Source organism: Macaca thibetana, chromosome 3, assembly GCF_024542745.1.
Source record: "Macaca thibetana thibetana isolate TM-01 chromosome 3, ASM2454274v1, whole genome shotgun sequence".
NCBI classification, from domain to species: Eukaryota; Metazoa; Chordata; class Mammalia; order Primates; family Cercopithecidae; genus Macaca; species Macaca thibetana.
Genome location: NC_065580.1, coordinates 102,569,987 through 102,587,619, shown reverse-complemented (window position 1 = coordinate 102,587,619; position 17,633 = coordinate 102,569,987). Strand labels below are relative to the sequence as shown.

The following is a 17,633-nucleotide window of genomic DNA, read 5'->3' as shown; positions in this document are numbered from 1 at the left end:
GTTGTTTCAATATCTTGGCTGTAGTGAAGAATGCTGCAATGAACGTGGGTGTATAGATATCTCTTCAAGATATGAATTTCGTTTTCTTTGGATATATACCTAGAAGTATAGAAGTAGGATTGCTGGGTTATGTGGTAGTTCTATTCTTCATTTTTTGAGGAACCTCTTACTGTTTTTCATAATGGCTGTACCAACTTACATGCTTACCAATAATATACAAGAGTTCCTTTTCTCCACACTCTTGCCAACATTTATCCCATGTCTTCTTGATAATAGCCATCTTAACAGGTGTAAAGTAATTGTTGTTTAGATTCATTTCTCTGATGGTTAGTAATGTTAAGTACCTTTTTAAATCCTGCTGGTCATTTGTGTATCTTCTTTGGAAAAATGTCTATTCAGGTCCTTTGCCATTTGAACATTTCTTTTGTTTATTTGTTTCATTTTTTTGATATTGAGTTGTATGAGTTCTTTATATATTTTTATATTAACCCCTTATCAGATATATGGTTTGCAACTATTTTCTCTCATTTTGTAGGTTGCTTTTTCATTTTGTTGGCTGATCTTTGAGAACTCTCACTTCTCACCATCACTGCCTTAAACATTTTTCAAAGTATTCTTTCCAACATCCTATAGGGCTTATCATGAAAGGAGTTCTGGTAAATGCAGTTTTCTCTATTGTATTACATTTTCCTTGGTGTTTTAGTGTTCCTTCTAGACTAGCATGTTGGGAGGTGGTGCCCAGGAAGTCTTTGTCTCTCATTGGCCTTCTTTTCTTTCCTCAGCCTCTTCTTATTGCCCTTTTTACTCTCCCCTTTCACTGGGATTGCTCTTGTCTTGGTTTCTACCAATTCCTATGCTGTCATGTTTTGGCCTCATCTCACTTGATCCATGGTACTGCATGCTACACAGTTAGCTATTTATTTGTTTATGTATTATACTTTAAGTTCTGGGATACATGTGTAGAATGTGCAGGTTTGTTACATGGGTATACATGTGCCATCGTGGTTTGCTGCACCCATCAATCCATCATCTAGGCTTTAAGCCCCGCATGCATTAGCTATCTGTCCTACTGCTCTCCTTCCCCTTGTCCCCCACCCCCCGACAGGCCCTGGTGTGTGATGTTCCCCTCCCTGTGTCCATGTGTTCTCATTGTTCAACTCCCACTTATGAGTGAGAATATGTGGTGTTTGGTTTTCTCTTCCTGTGTTAGTTTGCTGAGGATGATGGCTTCCAGTTTCATCCATGTCCCTGCAAAGGACATGAACTCATTCTTTTATTATGGCTGCATAATATTCCATGGTGACCAGTGTGATCATCACATTCTTCTATATATTTTTTATGCCTCATTGGTTATTTCTTCTCCATATCTTTTCCTGGCTCTTCATCTTCTAGTTGACATCTCCATTTTAGAGGATCTTAGGGCTTCGTCCTGGGCCTCCTCTCTATCCATATTTTAAGTGATTTAATCTGTCCCAGGTCTTTGTCTTTTGTCTCAATTCAAGGCACTAGAATGGGGATATGTGTGGCTTTCTTGAATGAATTCTTTTGGGGGTTTTCTAAACTTCCTGAATCTGTACATTTTTGTCTTTCACCAAATTTGGGAAGTTTGGGGCATCTTTTTTATTATTTCCTTTGGCCAATTTTTAAATCTTCTTCTGGGACTCCAACTACTATATGATAGACCTTTTAAAATTTTCCACAGATCTCTGAGGCTCTCTAATTTTTTTTCCAACTTTTTTCCCCTCTGTTCTTCCCATTAGATGATTTCTATGATATCTATTTTCAAATTCACCAAATCTTTCCATAGTCATATTCTTTTTGCTGTTAAGTCCATAAGGGAATTTTAAATTTCTGGTATAGTATTCTTCAATTCTAAAATTTCTATTATGTTTCTTTTTATATTTATATTTATAAGATATAAATATATTTTATATTTACCAGCTGAAATTTCCTGTCTTTTCATTCATGATGAGCATGTTTTCCTTTATTTTCATAAGCAGGGTTGTAATAGCTGCTTTCAAGTTTTTATCTGGTAATTGTGTATTTGGGTTATCTTAATATTGACTTGTAGAGGATGGATCACATTATCCTGGTTTTTCACATATATCCTGGAAGTTATGAACACAATATTGCAGAGATTGTAGATTTTGTTATGTTGCCCCAAAGAGTATTGATGTTTTTGATTTAGCTGGCAATTAACTTGATTTATAGTCTAATATAAGCTGTCATGCATGTGGTGAGTGGTCGCTCAGATTTCGTTTTAGTATTTTAAGACAGAGCTGCGAGTGAAGGGGTCATCCAGACATTTGGGCTAAATTTCTACACTGATTCAGGGTCCTTCCTCACTCTCTGGTAGCACTGGATGCCCCAGGATTTTGCCCTGGTTCCTTCAGCCACAAAGATGGCAGGCTTTCTATTTGTGTCTTCACTATCTTCTTCCCTACCACTGTGATATTCCTCAGAATGAAGCTCCAAAAGAGGGAGAATTTACTCTGTACTGGTGACATGCTGCAGTTTCAACTTCCTCCAAAATCTTCCTGCCTTTGTCTAGTCTCCAGAGCCTTCAGGTAGTTGCTTTTTAAATTCTTTCCAGAGTTTATAGCTGTTGTTTGCTAAGGATCACTTTGTTAGACATGCTCTTCTGTATGTCAGAAGCAGATATAGCTCATGTCTTTAAATATTGTATATATGTCCATGACTGCCAAATTTATATCTTCACTTTGCCCATCCCACCTGCACCCTCGACCCTAGCTTTTCAGTTCTGGACTCAAATATTCAACTTTTCATTTAATACTTCTAATGCACGTCTAATAGAAATCTCAAATTTGAGATATTCAAACCAGAACTTAAATTTTTTTCCTAAATCTTATCTCTCTTAATATTCCCTGTCTTAGTAAATGGCAGCACTCTTCACTTCACTTTCCAACTAAAAAATAAAAACCTAGGAGTTATTCTTGATTTGTTTTATCACAAATCCCACACCTAGTCTAATACCAAGTTCTCACTAGCTGTACTTCTAAAATGTATCTTCAGTTTGCTCTTTTCTCCACTCTAGTCCAAGCCATCCCCATTTTCATCTGATTACTAAAATATCCTTCTAACTGAACTGGTCTCCCGATTCTATTCTTGCTCCCAACAATTTTCTGGGTAGCAACCTAACTGATATTTTATTTTATTTATTGTCATTGTTGTTATTTTTCAGACAAGGTCTTGCTCTGTCACTCAGGCTGGAATGCGTGGTATGATCATGGCTCACTGCAGCCTTGACCTCTTGAGCTCAAGCTATCCTCCTATCTCAGCCTCCTGAGTAGCTGGGACTATAGGCATGTGCCACCACATCCAGCTAATTTTTTTTGTATTTTTTTTTTAGAGATGGGGTTTTGCTATGTTGCCCAGGATGATCTCGAACTTTTTAGCTCAAGCAATCCACCTTGGCCTCCCAAAGTGTTGGGATTATAGGCATGAGCCACTGCACCCTGCTTAACCGATATTATAAAAGTCAAATATGTATCATGCTACTGTATTGCCTAAAACCTTCCAATGGCTTCCCATTTTGCTTGGAAAAGGGTCTTTTTTCCTCACCTTGACCTAGGAGGTTCTCCATGACTGGCTCCTGCCTGTCTGTTTCCTCCCACCTGGATCCCCTTTGCTGCTTGCTCACTGGGCTCCAGCTCTGCTGCTTTCTTTCTGTGCCTTGGCTCTACCAAGCTTCCTTCTGCCCAAGACGTTTAATCTTTCCTCTGCTTGAATCACCCTTCACCTAATTATCATATGCTGGTTCCTTCTTGTCATCAGCAGTTACCTCAATATTATCTTCTTAGAGAGCCCTTCCCTAACCATTCAAACGAGCCAGGTTTCCCAGTCACTGTCTGTTAAATCATTTCCTTCTTTTTGTCATTGCACATTACTACTACTACTACTACTACTACTACTACTACTACTACTATTACTACTACTACTACTACCACCACTACTACTACTAGTATTACCACTATTACCACTACTACCTCTACTATTGTTTTCTAACTTCTTTGTGTCTCCCAACTATAAGCTCCATGAAGTTAGAGTCTCTGTTGTCACATTCACTGCTGTGTCCCCAATGTCTAAAACAATGCCTGGTTGTGGTAAATGAAGAGGTATTAAATGAATGAAGAAATGAATGTGAAATCATTTGGAAGGCAATGTCTCTAGTCTAGAGGTGAGAAAAGGAGAAGCTGAACTAGGACAATGGCAATCAAGAGGAGGAATATAGACCCATTGGGTTATCTTATCATGAATCATATTGTCAGATCAGTTTGAAATTCAATGTAAGTAAATTATCCTAAGGCAAAGTTTGAATTAGGCCCAACAGGCCTCATTGAATCTAATAAGATGGCTTCATCAGGGCTTCTAAGGGTCACTGATTCACTAATGGAAACTCAAGAAGCTCTGATACTTCCTTCTAAGTATTTAAATATTTAAGATTTTACATTCATCCATCCAACCAACCAACCAACCAACCAACCAAACAACAAATACATCATGTATTTGTTCATCTACCATGAACTAGGTTCTGGGCTAGATCCTGGAGATATAGAAGTGATTAAATACAGACCTTGTGTTTTCAGACTAGTAGAATCAGACATTCAAAAATGTCTGTCTGGCAAAAATGTCTGTCTAGCATTCAGTGCTATCTTGCATGATAAATGCTCTAATGGGTGTGTGTGACAGGGGCTGTCACTCCAAGAGTGAGTGTAATTGCTTCAAGAAAAATTTTGAAAGGAGATGCTTGAATTTAAAACTCCCGAGACACTAAGAGAAATGCATGTGTACAGATTCATGTAGGGAAACCACGAAGAGATCCATAACCTGTGGGAAAGTTCCAGCACTCTATGGTGGAATGTGTCAGTCTTGATTCACATAGATTTATCCTGACCTCCTTAACTCGAAGGGACTTAAAGGGAACATGAAACAGAGTGTAGAGCACAAAATGCCCAGTAAAAGTTAGCAATAATTATATATGTATTACCATTATTATGATGATGGGAATTGGGCAGATCATGAGCTGAGGAGGTGCTCTTATACTTTTTGTCATCACTTGCCCAGTTGGAAGGGAGTAAGGGGAGAGAGGTTACCATTTTTTAGGGTTGTTGATTCTCTCCTTTTCTTCAACATGATGTGCATGGTGATGATATTTAAGTTCTTCATTATCTCCTGCACCAGAGGTGGTCAAGCAAAGGAGAGGTATGTGGGAATCTGTTTTCCTGCTGGCTAGATTTTTGGTGAATACTACAGGGACAGGAAGAGTTTGTAAGATGGACCATAGGGAGTTAAGGAAGTGAAGGACTGTGGAGATTATTTTGAGGTTGAGGAGCAAGAGATGTAAAGAGAGGAATTCATTATGCTGAAATTATGCATACAAATAATGACCATATGAGGACAGTAGTACCTGAGGAGAGAGGAAAGAGAGAAAGAGAGGAGAGGAGAAAGTCCCTAATTAACATTCATGTCTTGACTTAATTTGTAGTGTACTTTCCTTTTCTTAATTGCCTCCTATGTTTTGTAATGAAGAAATGTTAGCTTCCATTTATTCCAGAAAAATATCTGTGGCATTTCTCCATCCAAAGGTAGATAGATAACTTCTGCAGTGAGAGGGAAAGATAGTTGCTTTGAATGCGAAAGGGATAACTTTTCTGTTGGTCCTGTCTTTTCTATTTGCATATTTAGGCACTATTTTCTGAAAATAAAAACAAACAACAACCAAAAAGAGAAATCTGTATTATAAAACAAAAATAATCAAAGTAAGGAGTTAGCTTGGTTTTTGGACTTGTATATTAAAAATGTTTCCACTATATTGTGGGAGGTACATTGTTTCCAGGTAACAGTGAAGAAAAACTTGGAAGCTTAAAATCACAATTTTATAATTCTCTAACTTTGTAAAGTACCATGTAAAAGAATGTTAGGACTAATTATATTGGAACAATGTGTGCTCTATTTTAATACTAAACTGAGATAACAGAGTCATTGGAAAAATTATTTCTGTCTTAACTCCGTAGAAGAAAAAAACATAAATCCATTAAAACAATTTGGAGTCTTTGAATGAAAGCAATAAAGAAGTTATACTATTACAAGACTATTTTTGTGTTTTTTCAAGTTAATGTAGAGTGACTTGAAAGTATTTGCAAAAGTTTTGAATCTGAGGAAAGCTAGTATTAATCTCAAGGTTATTGAAAAAAACAAGAGTGAGTTTGTTAGCATAAACTTTTCTTTTGATAAACCACTACTGATGTTAACACCATGATAAAGAGAAACTCGAGGGTTATTTATTATATTTTAACAAATTTGAAATTATTTTTTTATAAAAATGTTACATGTACATTAATATGCTGAATTTGATTAGCAAATAAGTATATATTAATATATTGAAATGAGTATAAATTAATCAAAAATAAAATTAAAAAAATGTAATTCCAATACTCAGATATAATCGTTGCAATATTTTTTTATATCTTTTTACTATTTGTGTATGTTTTCTCAAAAACAAATAGAAGTGGGATTACCTGCCTGATAATCTTCTCTTTGCAAGAGTGCCGTATTTTCCTGTGTCAGTAAATGTGCATCGTCAGTACGGTGGTCTCTACCATTTTTTTTTTTTTTTTTACTCCAGTACAACCAACAGATTAAACACAGTCTTGACAGTAATATTTTACATCAATTACGTTTTTTCAAGGTGTAAGAGGTTGGGACAGAGAGAGGAAAAAATGGTCTATTTTTGTAGAAAATAATTCACGTGACTATTGTCAACATCACTTATAATGACTGCACAAATTATATTGTTTTATAAATATATTCCCAATCGTAGGCTGTTTAGGTTGTTTCTCATTTTCAACCATAATATGTAATACTGTGATACATACTGTTTTATGGCAAGCGTCCCCCTGCAAGACATGATTACTTCCTTACAATAAATTCCTAGATGGATAATTACTTTATCAAAGAGCTCTTCTTGCACTAGTAGTACATTAATGTTAGGCCATTGATAAACTGTCCCCCAGAGCTGTGATACCAGTTTACACTATTACTAGTAGTTTATGAGATAGTCCATGTTCCACCATTTAGGCTGAGATCATTAAAACAAAATGCATACTAACTCAACGGCAGAGAAATATTTATGGTTTTATTTACATTTTATAACTGAATAATGAAGTCAAACATTTTTATAGTATTAGAGACCATTTGAATTTCTCCTTTCATATGCGTCTCTTAACAATATATATTTATCTTATTGAAGTGTAAGAATTATAACAGTATCCTATTTATATGTTATACATGTTGCAGTTTCCCTGTTGTATGATTTTTTACTTTTAATTTTATGTTGTGTGTTGACATATAGGAATTCTTAGAAAATCAAACTTCTCAATTCTTTATGTTTCATGTTTGGAACATATTTTCCACTACTATAATATGAATATTTCTTTATTTACTATAAAGTTACAGTATTGTATATAGAACAAAAAAGTATATAGATAAAGTAATTTTTAAAATAATATAATTTGTTACTTTCTTTTCCTGACTTCTTGTTTGGTTCTATTTTTAGTTTTGCTGGTAGAAAATCATAGCATTTGAAGATTAACCCAGGAAAGATTTTTTCTGTTATGTCTTTGGTTGTAACTCTTGTTTCATTGGTTCTGTCTTTTCTTTAGGACTTCCTATTATAATAAAGTACTCTTTCAGAGATTTTCTCTGTATTCTAAAGAGCATTTAAATTGGTCTTCTACATTATTGCCTGTATTAGTCAGGGTTCTCCAGAGATACAGAACCAATAGGACATATATGTATGCAAATATGGAAAGAGATTTATTATAAGGAATTAAGCTCATACAACTATGGAGGCTGACAAGTCCCAAGACCTGCAGTTGGGAATCTGGTGACCAGGGAGAGCAGATGGTATCATTCTCTTCTGAAGCCTGGCAGGCTGAAGACCCAGAAAGAGCTGATATTTCAGTTGAGTGCAAAGGTAGAAAACAATTATTGTCCCAACTCAAGCCAGTCAGGCAGGACCAACAGCCTTTTTTGTTCTATGCAGGCCCTCAACTGATTGGCCGAGGCCCTTTCACACTGGGGAGGGTCACCTGCTTTATTCGGTCTACCAATTCAAATGTTAATCTTATCCAGAAACTCTCTCCCACATATACCCAGAGTAATGCTTGGCCAAATGTTTGGGCATCTTGTGGCCCAGTCAAATTGACACACAAAATTAACTGTCACATTGCCTCAATTATCTTCAAGGTTCATTCTATGCTTTACTTCTAATTTGATTTTAATTCAGCCATTGTACTTTTTATTTTCTTGTAAGTCTTCCTTATCTAATCTAGTACCTCTCTTTATTTGTGTAGTAAAATTTTAGGTTAGTTATCCCTATTATTTCACTCTTCTATTTTATAGAGACTATACCTTTTTGTACTATGATATTGGAAATGACAAATAGTTATCTAAAATTGTTGTCTGCTTCCAGCATTAGATTATTGTCAAAGATATACTCCTTTTCTGAGTTATGCAAATTGAGCTTTCCAAACTCTGTAATACATCAGTTTTTCATAGATCCTATGTTATTTCCTTTTTCATTAGTTATCTAGCCAGACTCTGTTTGTCAGTGAACAAAATTATCAGGTTACCTTTCATCGTGCTCTTTATATACTTATGAGTGACAGCTATAGTGTCATTTAGTGGTTAAATGCCTGGAGTCTGCAGCCAGACTGCCTGAGTTCAGAACCTGGCTCTGCCATTCTTCCTTGAGTAAGTTACTTTATTTTTCTTGGTCTCAGTTTCCCATTTATATAAAGGAGATAATCACAGTGCATATTTCATAGGGTTGCAGTGATATTTAAATGAATCCATCTATATGTCTGTCTATCTATGTATCTATCTATCTAGCTAGCTATAATGGTGGATTGGGTTTCTGTGATTCACAGGTTCTTTCAGAACTTTCTTTTATGCAGGAATAATGGTTTTCCAGTGACCAGAAGGGTTCCAGGTAAACAAAAACAATAATGATTAACCATGATTCCTGTTTCATTCCTCAAGTTATCAAAAGTAAACTTCTTCATGAGTCAAATTTCTCAATCATATTGGGACAGGTGTCTGTCCCAATAGTTCCAATTCTGCATCTATTAAGGTTACCTATAATGTGTAGGTCCAGTGTCTTGAGGCATGTGACCAGCAGGGGCACCCAGAAACTGCTGGAGAACAGCTTGCTTCTTAATTATTTTATCCCATTGTGTTTTCTCTTTATTTTTAAAATTTACTTTAAGTTCTGGGATACATGTGCAGAATGTGCAGGTTTGTTACAAAGGTATACAAATGTGTGACATGGTGATTTGCTGCATCTGTTGACCCATCCTCTAAATTCTCTCCCCTTGCCCCACAACAGACCCCAATGTGTGTTGTTCCCTTCCCTGTATCCATGTGTTCTCATTGTTCAACTCCTACTTATGAGTGAGAACATGTGGTGTTTGGCTTTCTGTTCCTGTGTTAGTTTGCTGAGGATGATGGCTTCCAGCTTCATCCATGTCCCTGCAAAGGACATGATCTCATTCCTTTTTACAGCTGCATAGTTTTCCACGATGTATATGTACCACATTTTCTTTATCCAGTCTATCATTGATAGGCCTTTGGGTTGGTTTCATGTCTTTGCTGTTGTATATAGTGCTGCAATAAACATATGTGGGCATGTGTCTTTATAGCAGAACGATTTATATTATTTTGGGTATACACCCAGTAATGGGATTGCTGGGTCAAATGGTATTTCTGGTTCTAGATCCTTGAGGAATCACCATACTGTCTTCCATAACTGTTGAACTAATTTACATTCCCACCAACAATGTAAAAGTGTTCCTATTTCTCCACAGCCTCACCAGCATCTATTGTTTCTTGACTTTTTAATAATTGTCATTCTGACTGGCGGGAGATGGTATCTCATTATGGTTTTGATTTGCATTTCTCTAATGATAAGTAACGTAGAGCTTTTTTTTTCACGTGTTTGTTGGCCATGTAAATGTCTTCTTTTGAGAAGTGTCTGTTCATATCATTTGCCCACTTTTTGATGGGGTTGTTTTTTTCTTGTAAATTTGTTTAAGTTCCTTGTAAATTCTGGATATTAGATCTTTGTCAGATGGATAGATTGCAAAAATTTTCTCCTATCCTGTAGGTTGCCTCTTCACTCTGATGATAGTTCTTTTGCTGTGCAGCAGCTCTTTACTTTAATTAGATCCCATTTGCCAATTTTAGCTTTTGTTGCAATTGCTTTTGGCATTTTCATCATGAAATCTTTGCCCATGCCTATATCCTGAATGGTATTGCCTAGGTTTTCTTCTAGGGTTTTTATGGTTTTGGGCTTTACAATTAAGTCTTTAGTCCATCTTGAGTTAATTTTTGTATAAGGTGTAAGGAAGGGGTCCAGTTTCAGTTTTCTGCATATGGCTAGCCATTTTTCCCAGCACCACTTATTGGATAGGAGATCCTTACCCCATTGCTTGTTTTTGTCAGGTTTGTCAAAGATCAGATGGTTGTAGATGTGTGGTGTTATTTCTGAGGCCTCTGTTCTGTTCCATTGGTCTGTGTGTGTGTTTTGGTACCAGTACCATGCTGTTTTGGTTACTGTAGCCTTGTAGTATAGTTTGAAGTCAGGAAGCATGATGCATCCAGCTTTTTTCTTTTTCCTTAGGATTGTCTTGGCTATATGGGGTCTTCTTTGATTCCATATGAAATTTAAAGTAGTTTTTTCTAATTCTGTGAAGAATGTCAGTGGTAGTTTGATGGGAATAACATTGAATCTATAAATTTCTTTGGGCAGTATGGCCATTTTCATACTATTGATTCTCCCTACCCGTGAGGATGGAATGTTTTTCCATTTGTTTGTGTCCTCTCTTATTTCCTTGAGCAGTGGTTTGTAGTTCTCCTTGAAGAAGTCCTTCACGTCCCTTGTTAGCTGTATTCCTGGGTATTTTATTCTCTTTGTAGCAATTATGAGTAGGAGTTCATTCGTGATTTGGCTCTCTGCTTTCAATTGTTTGTGTAAAGGTATGCTTGTGATTTTTGCACATTGATTTTATCCTGAGACTTTGCTGAAGTTGCTTATCAGCTTAAGGAGTTTTGGGGTTGCGATGATGGGATTTTCTAAATATAGAATCATGTCGTCTGCAAACAGACACAATTTGACTTCCTCTCTTCCTATTTGAATATGCTTTAGTCCTTTCTCTTGCTTGATTGCCCTGAACAGAACTTCCAATACCATGTTGAATAGGTGTGGTGAAAGAGGGCATCCTTATCTTGTACCAGTTTTCAAAAGGAATGCTTACAGCTTTTGCCTATTCAATATGATATTGGCTGTGGGTTTGTAATAAATAGCTTTTATTTTTTTGAGGTATGTTCAATCAATGCCTAGTTTATTGAGAGTTTTTAACATGTAGGGATGTTGAATTTTATTGAAGGCCCTTTCTGCATCTATTGAGATAATCATGTGGTTTTTTTCTTTGGTTCTGTTTATGTGATGGATTATGTTTATTGATTTGCATATGTTTAACCAGCCTTGCATCCCAGGGATGAAGCCAACTTGATCATGGTGGATAAGTTTTTTGATGTGCCAGTGGTTTGCCAGTATTTTATTTAGGATTTTCACGTTGATGTTCATCAGGGATATTGGTCTGAAGTTTTTTGTTTGTTTGTTGTGTCTCTGCCAGGTTTTGGTATCAGGATGATGCTGGCTTTATAAAATGAGTTAGAAATGAGTCCCTTCTTTATGTTTGGAATAGTTTCAGAAGGAATGGTACCAGCTCCTCTTTGTATCTCTGCTAGAATTTGATTGTGAATGTATGTAGTCCTAGTCTTTTTTGGTTGGTGGGCTATTAATTACTGCCTTAATTTCAGAATTTGTTATTGGTCTATTCAGGAATTTGATTTCTTCCTGTTTAGTCTTGGGAGGTGTGTGTGTCCAGGAATTTATCCATTTCTTCTAGATTTTCTAGTTTATTTGTGTCGAGGTATTTATAGTATTCTCTGATGGTAGTTTGTATTTCTGTGGGTCAGTGGTGATATCCCATTTATCATTTTTTATTGTGTCTATTTTATTCTTCTCTCTTTTCTTCTTTGTTAGTCTAGCTAGCAGTCTATCTATTTTGTTAATTTCTTCAAAAAAGCAGCTCCTGGATTCATGGATTTTTTGGAGGGTTTCTCGTGTCTCTATCTCCTTCAATTCTGCTGTGATCGTGGTTATTTCTTGTCTTCTGCTAGCTTTTGGATTAGTTTGCTCTTGCTTCTCTAGCTCTTTTAATTGTGATGTTAGGGTTTCAATTGAGATCTTTGTAGCTTTCTGATGTGGGCATTTAGCACTATAAATTTCCCTCTTAACACTGCTTTAGCTGTGTCCCAGAGATTCTGGTATGTTGTGTTTTTGTTCTCATTGGTTTCAAAGAACTTCTTGATTTCTGCCTTAATTTCATTATTTACTGAGGAGTCATTCAGGAGCAGGCTGTTCAATTGCCATGTAATTGTGTAGTTTTGAGTGAGTTTCTTAATCTTTAGTTTTAATATGATTGCATTGTGGTCTAAGAGACTGTTTGTTATGAGTTTAGTTCTTTTGCATTTGCTGAGGAATGTGTTATTTCCAATTATGTGGTTGATTTTAGAATAAGTCCCATGTGGCACTGAGAGGAATGTATATTCTGTTGATTTGGGGTGGAAAGTTCTGTAGATGTCAATTAGGTCCACTTGATCCAGAAGTGACTTCAAGTCCTGAATATCCTTGTTAATTTTCTGTCATATTGATCTAATATTGAAAGTGGGGTGTTGAAATCTCCCACTATTATTGTGTGGGAGTCTAAGTCTCTTTGTAGATCTCTAAGAACTTATTTTATGACTCTGGGTGCTCCTATATTGGATACATATATATTTAGGATAGTTAGCTCTTCTTGTTGAATTGATCCCTTTACCATTATGTAATGCCCTTCTTTCTCTTTTTTGATATTTGTTGGTTTAAAGTCTGTTTTGTCAGAGACTAGGATTGCAACCCTTGCTTTTTTTTTGCTTTCCATTTGCTTGGTAAATTCTCCTCCTTCCCCTTATTTTGAACCTATGTGTGTCTTTGCACATGAAATGGGTCTCTTGAATACAGCACACCAATGGGTCTTGACTCCATCCAATTTGTCAGCCTGTGTCTTTTAATTGGGGCATTTAGCCCATTTATATTTAAGGTTAGTATTGTTATGTGTGAATTTGATCCTGTCATCATGATGCTATCTGGTTATTTTGCACACTAGTTGATGCAGTTTCTTCATAGTGTCATTGGTCTTTATATTTTGGTGTGTTTTTGCAGTGGCTGGTACTGGTTTTTCCTTGCCATATCTAGTGCTTCCTTCAGGAGCTCTTGCAAGGCAGGCCTGGCAGTGACAAAATCCCTCAGCATTTGCTTGTCTGGAATCACTTCACTTATGAAGCTTAGTTTGGCTGGATATGAAATTCTGGGTTGAAATTTCTTCTTTTAAGAATGTTAATATTGGCCCCCAATTTTTTCTGGCTTGCTTGTAGGGTTTCTGCTGAAAGGTCTATTGTTAGTCTGTTAGGCTTCCCTATGTAGATGACCTGGCCTTTCTCTCTGGCTGCCCTTAACATTTTTTCCTTCATTTCAACCTTGGGGAATCTGATGATTATGTGTCTTGGAGTTGATCTTCTCGTGGAGTATCTTGGTGGTGTCTCTGTATTTCCTGAATTTGCATGTTGGTCTGTTTTGCTAGGTTGTGGAAGTTCTCCTGGATAATATCCTGAAGTGTGTTATCCAACTTGTTTTCATTCTCCTTGTCTCCTTCAGGTATTCCAATCAATCGTAAGTTTGGTCTCTTTACCTAGTCCCATGTTTCTTGGAGGCTTTGTTCATTCCTTTTCATTCTTTTTTCTGTATCCTTGTCTGCATGCCTTATTTCAGCAAGGTGGTCTTCAAACTCTGATATCCTTTCTTCTGCTTGATTGATTCAGCTATTGATACTTGTGTATGCTTCATGAAGTTCTTGTGTTGTGTTTTTCAGCTCCATCAAGTCATTTATGTTCATCTCTAAACTGGTTATTCTAGTTAGCAGCTTCTCTAATCTTTTATCAAGATTCTTAGCTTCTGTGCATTGGATTAGACTGTGCTCCTTTAGCTCAGTGGAGTTTTTTATCAACCATCTTCTGAAGCCTACCTCTATCAATTCGTCCATCTCATCCCCAGTTCAGCCCTGCACCCTTGCTGGAGAGGCGTTGTGATCATTTGGAGGAGAGAAGAGGCACCTGGCCTTTTGGGTTTTCAGCATTTTTTTCATTCATTCTTTCTCATCTTCATGAGTTTGTTTAGTTTCAGTCTTTGAGGCTGCTGACCCTTAGATGCGGCTTTTGTGGGGACTTTTGTTGTTGTTGTTGCTTTCTGTTTGTTTGTCTTTCAATAGTCAGGTCCTTCTTCTGGAAGGCTGCTGTCTTTACTGGGGATTCACTTCAGGCCCTGTTCATCTGGTTCACCCCTGTGCCTGGAGATGTCACTGAAGGAGACTGGAGAACAACAAAGATGGGTGCCTGCTCCTTCTTCTGGGATATCTGACCTCATGAGGTACCAACCTGATGCCGGTAGGAATGCTCTTGTATAGGGTGTCTGACAACCCCTATACCAGTTGGGTGGCATGGGGAATAGGACTTACTTAATGAAGCACTTTGACTGTTGCCTGGTGGAGAGGGTGTGCTTTGCTGAGGGGAATCCCACTTGTCTGGGCTGCCCAGATTCCTCAGAACTACCATGAGGAAAGGCTAAGTGTGCTGGTCTGCAGAGACTGCAGCCACCCTTCCCCCTAGGGGCTCAAGCCCTGGGAGATCAGGGTTCTGTCCCTGAGCCTCTACCTGAGCTGGAGTTGCTGGAGTTCCTTCAGGGAGGCCCTGCCCAGTGAGGAAGGATGAGTCAAGGTAAGGCCTAAAGAGGTGCTCTGGCCGCAGTCTAACGCAGCTGGTGTGTTGGGCTGTGGGGGGCACCTCTAGGGATGAAGCTGTCTAGCCTCCCTGGCTCCAGCAGGGGAAAAGCGTGACCTGGAGCTACAGGGATGGATGCTGCCCTTCCCCCACCCAGGGAACTAGCATATTAGGCAGTTATGAGTCCCAGTGCTGGCTGTGGCCCCTCCGCCAAGGAGCTCTAATGCCTTTGACAGCAGGCAGTCACAGCTATGGTGCTGGTTGCCCCTACCCCCGGGAGCTTGGCAGTCTTAAGCAGATTCTAGCTGAGAGGCTGTTGAGAATCTGCATGGCTTCAGGGTTGGGACCCAAGGCCCTGGGAGCATGGGTACCTGAGTGGGATCTTCTGATTCATGGGTTGCATGGCTGGGTAACAGGCTTACTCACCGCCTGCCTTGGCTGGGGGGTGGGGGCTCCCTTGCCCCGTGTGGCTCTCAGGTGTGCTGCTGCACCACACTGCTCTTCCTTCCCCTCTATGGATCATGCCAGCAGCCTAGTCACTTCTGATGAAAGAACCTGGATACCTTGCTTGCTGGTGCAGGATTTACATGCATTATGGTTCTTTTTGATTGGAGCCTCTGATTGCAACTGCTTCTAGTCGGCCATCTCTCATTATGTTTTGAGTTGCCAACCACCGGAAACTTTCAGTGTCTGGAAAGTTTACCAGCCTTGTTGTAATTTAGTTTCAGGCTGTTATGGAAACTAGGACATTTCCCTTGAAGCTGTTGCTTTTTGGAGACCCCTTTGGTAGCTGCCAACAGGAGCCTGAAGTGAGGCAAGCCTGGAGTTGTAGTTAAGATCTTGGTGTAACCTGGAGCTTTTCAATGTCATTTTGTAGGTTTTCAGCTGGCAGTTTTGGCTTAGTAGTTAAGAGTGTTTGCAGTCTCCCTTCCTAACCACTAGAACAGTGAACCAAATAAATTTCTGTTCACCATAAATTATGAAGTCTTTGGTATTGTAGCAGCAGGAAACAGACTATAAGATAAGGTAAAGGAAGGTCACGTTTTGTTTTTATTTTTGAAAATAAAATCAAACTTGGCTCTAAGCCTCACTAGCTATGGTTAGGAGAAGAATTCTAATATTCATTTTTATTGGGGCTTTTTCCTCTCTACTGAATCATGCAAGGACCTTAGCACTTATATATTCTTGAACAATAAAGAAAGAGCCTGGCCTTAAGTCCACGGTGATCACATTGTGAATATTTCTCCATCTGCTCACAGATGTTCCTCTTGGGACTTGGTCCTTTATGCTGTCAGGTTCTGCTTCTACACTTGTCTGTGGTGATGCTCACAGGATCCTTCCCCACTGACTGCATATTTAACCATGGCGATGCCATGTAACCCTCCACTCTCTCCTTAGCCCCTTTCCCCCAAAGCACTCACATCACTTCCCAGGCTCTGGGAATCCAACCCTTAGGGAAAAGGCAAGCCTCTCTTCTTGTTGCGTCAGTGTCTGGCTTGTCCTCCTGTTGCTCAATCTCTCCTAAAATACTGTCCTGTTAAAGCTTCCTTTAGGGTAACAGACACCAGCCCTCAAGGATGCAGAGCCCAGCCAGCTCCCTCTTGGAAGTAGATGGGAAGAAGCCCAAATTCTTTTGGCTGATGAGTTCACAACCACACCCCTTCCCCCAACCTTTGAATTAAAAGTATGAGACCAGTTTGATTTATCAATAACTGACTCTATTCCAGAATTTCTTTAGTCATTCAGGAAAGAAAAGTGAGCAGTAGATTTTGAACACTCTTGACTGCAACCTGCCATAACACACCTCTAGCCAGAGTGATCAAGAAAATAGGTGAAAGGACAAATTACAAGCATTAGGAAGGAAAGAGGGGACATTAATATAGATCCTGCTATGCACATATGTATATGTGCACATGTGTGTGCCCACATTTGTGGTAAACTGACCAACTGTTATAATAAGGGTAAAAGACTTGAAAACCTAAAGACGAGAAAGGGTTCTATACTGCAGTTAGAAGGCTTAGGTTCCAGTTATGGCTCTGATAATAATTTGAGCAGGTCTATAAACTGCTAGGGCACTCAGTTTTATTATCTATAGAAGAGCCTAACAGATCTGCGTTCATAGGCCCTGAGACCCAAAAGGAATCACATTTGTGAAATCACTGTACGGACTATACAGTTCATATGACATACGGTTACATATGACATAGTTTTCTTATAGGTGTTATTATTATTAGTGGAGCATGGCCATAGCTTTTCGTCAAATAGTTTTGAAAGCCTATCTAGCCAAACTGCTTGAGATTCTTCATATTTTCCTTTTGACCTTTAAAACAAAACCTCTACAAAGGTTTGGATAGAAAGAGAAGTTGACCATATCAAAAGAGGTAGAAATTGCAAGGATGTTTTCCTACTGATAGGCTTCTAGATGCCTACCAAATGAAAGTTTTGATTTCTGCCTTTTGCATCTATGTACTCTGAGGAGCCAAGCGGTAGAGATTTTTCCCTTGTGTAGTTGAGCAATAACTTGCTTATAAAAGTGCTTTCCCCATATGGTTCAGGAAGTCATAGTGAGATGAGGAGTGTTAACACTCTGGATGCTTATTGCCATGAAATGGTCTATAGGGTGCTGTAGATGAAATTGTCCAGAGATGTGACTAAAGCTCTGGGAAGAAACGACC

The 17,633-nt window shown here is 38.3% G+C and overlaps 2 protein-coding genes across 2 annotated transcripts in view; both read left to right on the top strand.

The window, feature by feature from the left end:
• PDE1C (phosphodiesterase 1C) overlaps positions 1-17,633 on the top strand; it is a 534,574-nt gene that overhangs the window by 166,469 nt on the left and 350,472 nt on the right. The gene's annotated exons all lie outside the window — the stretch shown is intronic.
• Positions 15,008-17,633, top strand: part of NEUROD6 (neuronal differentiation 6) — a 779,410-nt gene continuing 776,784 nt past the window's right edge. Inside the window, exon 1 of the mRNA XM_050783253.1 lies at positions 15,008-15,017. The gene's annotated coding sequence lies outside the window, so the exon portion shown is untranslated. The remainder of the gene's footprint in view (positions 15,018-17,633) is intronic.